Genomic DNA, 4,012 nt, shown 5'->3' with positions numbered 1-4,012 from the left:
AATTCGCAGAGATGCCCTTGCCTCTGCCTCTCGAGTGCTGGGATTAAAGGCGTGCGCCACCACCTCCCGGCTAAAGGGGTATTTTCATTTCAGGGATCTTCAAAATGCTGGTCTTCTCTTGGGGCCAAAAGCAGTTCAAAGTAGAGTGAATAGGAACAAACGGCCTCTGTTAACAATTTTTTAAAGGTAAGGGCTGGAGAGATGGCTCAGCCAGTTAAAAGCACTGGCTGCTATTCCAGAGGTCCCAGGTTCAACTCCCAGCACCTCCATGGTGGCTCATAGCTGGCTGTAACTCCGGTTCCCGGGTGCCCAACACCCTCATGCAGGCAAAGCACCGATGCACATAGAAACAATTTTTTAATGTATATCTATTTGAGATGAGTGAGCATCAGCAAGCCCTGCTGTTTGATCCAGAGCTCTGTATTCATGTGCTGTCTATGAAACCAGACTCAGCCTGCGCCATTCTCTACTGTTGTGCCTGCAGGGTGGGAAAGACCCTCAAAGCTTAGCATCTCTACTTCTGACAGGTGAAATTAATCATGTGCCTTAGCCGGGCGATGGTGGCGCACGCCTTTAATCCCAGCACTCGGGAGGCAGAGGCAGGCGGATCTCTGTGAGTTCGAGACCAGCCTGGTCTACAGAGCTAAGTTCCAGGACAGGCTCCAAAGCCACAGAGAAACCCTGTCTCGAAAAACCAAAAAAAAAAAAAAAAATCATGCGCCTTGTTTGTGAAATGATCTGCAGCGTAGCTGCCACCGAGATAGTGTTTAGTAATCGTTAGCTATTATTGCTATTTACCCATCATCCCTGGACTCCATTTGCCAGTAAGGTGACGTCCATTGCCACTGAAAGGGACACAGACTAATATTTAAAAGGTGGGGAATGAAAGTATGATAACTAATGCTATATTAATGTTTCATTTTTTTAAAAAATTTCACCAAAAAAAGAATGCATACATACAAGAAATTGGGATTTCATACACCTTAGGGTGCTGGCCAAATGCTGGCCATTGAGTAGCTCCAGAGGAACTCAGTGTGTGAATACTTATGTCTTGATTATCCTCACTGAAAGACCGGCAAACCCGGGAAGTCGGGGAGGGAGCTGGAATGTGTCAGTTAGGGGAAGATTTGCCTGGAACTCTCCTTCCTGGCCCTTTGGCTATTTGCAAAACAAATAGTGTTTGCTCCTTGCGTCTTCTGTGAAGAGAAGCCAGCCTAGGTCCTTACCTTACATTTTCCCCCCTAGGTGGGAGCAATTTGACACACACAAGGGGACTGGGAGATAAGCCATCTGTTGCTAGATAGAAGTATCTCTACCACCGTGAGGAAAGGGGGATTCAAGTGTTTGGAGGTTTTGAACAAATAGCTATAGTTAGTCCACAAGCAAATGTAATAATAAAACAAAAACTAAATGTCTCTCCAGCAGACTTTGAAGTGATTATTTTCCCAAATGGCTTATGGTGTGTTAGCCAGGTACAGGTTTTAGATTTCACACACCAAAGGGTTGTTGAACAAAAGGTAAACGTTGAACTCTAGGAACATAGTGTGATTGCTGGGTTACCCTCCTGCTCTGACTCATCCAGGTAACAATTGCAGCCCGGGCTTACTAGGAAAATAGGTCAGTGGCTTTGCCAAGAGGCAGAGGTCAATTTGAGGGATGGGGTGGGGGAGGGAGGTGCACAGATGACTTTATATTATAAAGGTAGATCATTTGTATTTTCCTTGGGGTCAAATCTCAAACATATTCCTATGAAACACAGACACCCTAGCCTGTGTGGTGGCCCAGGTCTTTAATCCCAGCACTCAAAAGGCAGAAGCAGGCCGATTCTGAGCTAGAGGCCAGCCGGGGCTGCATAGTGAGCCCTGTTTCAAAAATCAGATCCTGATTTGAGATTTTTACGAAATGAAATGCATTCCATTCCAAAACCAGGCACTGAAATACTGGGCTGGGGAGCTCCCTCCGCCAAGTGCTTGACCCCTCCCCACAGACAATTTAGGCTGTGGCCCAGAGAAGGAACACGTGGTCTTTGGGGAGTTTGCATGGTCCTCCCCCAACCGACTGCCTCCCCTCCCAACCCCAGTAACTCACTACCTACTCTGCTCTCTATTCGCAATGGAGCAAGGGACCTGGAGATTTAAACACAGAGACATGGGTCATCCTTGAATTCCCCAAGAATGCCCCCTTCATTGTGTCCAGGGGGATCCTTAACTGATAGCCACTCCCCAGCCAAACCCACCAGAAACCACTCCCCTGCCATCAGGAACTCCTGAGGGTCTCCTGCTCAGAGCAGCTGCAAGCATAGAAAATGACTTGTTTACAGGAAATTCAGGGTCTGGGCATCCACAGCCCCCAACACCACCACCCTGCCTTTCTTTCCCCACCACCCTGGAGCGCTGCATTTATTAAACATGGGCATTTTTTTATTTGGTCTAATCTGGTCTAATTGGAATTATTTGCGTCAGTGGAGAGGCTCGTCTTAAGAATTATTCCTAACAGCCACTAAGATAAATTGATCACTGTAAAACTTTAAGCTTTGATAACAAAAGTATATGCATAAAAATGGGGCTGGAGAGAGATGGCTCAGAAGTTAAGAGAACTGGTTGCTCTTCCGGAGGGGCCCCGAGTTGAGTTCAATTCCCAGCAACCACGTGGTGGCTCACAACCATCTCTAATGAGGTCCCGTGTCCTCTTCTGGTGCGCAGGGATACATGGAGGCAGAATACCGTAAACATGATAAATAAACATCATTTATTTTAAGAAAAGTGGATAGAAATATAACTCATAGCATAATTAGGACTACCAATATCTTTAAAAGTAGAGTTTAGTTGATATACATACTGTAATGGATTAAGTAAAATGATGCAGATTCTCGGTGGCTACAGCAGAAACACTGCAGGTCCCCAAGTGGCAGCAGCGGGCAGTGGGTCCCGAGAGCAGCCAGTCCCAGGCAGGGATGGCACAGTTTCCTGAGTGGCTGCAGCAGGCCATGACTCCCAGACAGGGAGCCATGTGGTGGGTGAGAGACCTCGACGGGGCAGCCAGTCCCATGAGGAGAGACAGACAGATGGGCACCCCATGAGACCACACCGCAGGTCCCCAAAGGCAGCTGGTTCCAGGCAGGTAGCCACGCGGCAGGTAAGAGACAGAGATATGGATAGGCACACCATGCAGTGTGAGGTCGGATATTTATTTAGTGGGTTATAGAAGGGAAGGGGAGAAGGGAGGAAGAGCAGAGAGAGAGAGAGAAACAGAAGGGGGAAAGGGGTGAAGTGGGCAAACACAGAAGCTACCTCTTTGAGAGGGAGACAGGAAAAAAAGGAAGAGATTCAGGCTGCAAGAAGGATGGAAGATCTGCTGGCCTCAGTAGACAGGAGGGTGGGCAGGCTTGTCTCTTAAAGGGACAGGGCCAGATCACTACACATACTATGAAATTACGCAAAGCCATTTCTGTATAAGCTAATTTACCTTTTTACCCAAGGAAACAAAAATCGGCCACTTACGTTCTAGACCACATGATATAAAGTTTTAGTCAATATTCTGTGTCATATGTTCTGAAAGTAAATAATAAAGTTTTAAAAGACAAATTGTTTAATAATGCAGGAGATGTGAAAGAGAAAATATAAGTTGTAATAAATAATATTTAGCCCTAAAATGTACTAAAGAGTAAATGAAAATAGAAGTGTTATGGACCAAGTGAGATGGGTGTCTGTCACCAAAGCAACCAGTATGAACCAAACACCTCTCCAAAATGTGGTGTAACCGCAAGGAAGCTGAAGAAAAGTAGAATAATTGACTTTTTGAAAAAATTAATATTAGTCATTGATCCAAGAAGAAAACATGTGCTTCACTTCAGGAGGAATTTAAAACATGGTCAACTTAGAGGCTTGCCATTACAGTTACGGAAGATTTTCAAGTTCACGGTGACAAACTGGACTGTAAAATGTGAGAAACAAGGCTAACAGAAATGTATTTTATGGCTTTGCATAGTGGCTAAGTGTGTACCTTTCATAGG

This window comes from Microtus ochrogaster, chromosome 24, assembly GCF_000317375.1.
Source record: "Microtus ochrogaster isolate Prairie Vole_2 chromosome 24, MicOch1.0, whole genome shotgun sequence".
Lineage (NCBI taxonomy): Eukaryota > Metazoa > Chordata > Mammalia > Rodentia > Cricetidae > Microtus > Microtus ochrogaster.
The sequence above is the reverse complement of the archived record's forward strand: the minus strand, read 5'-3'. Positions refer to the sequence as shown.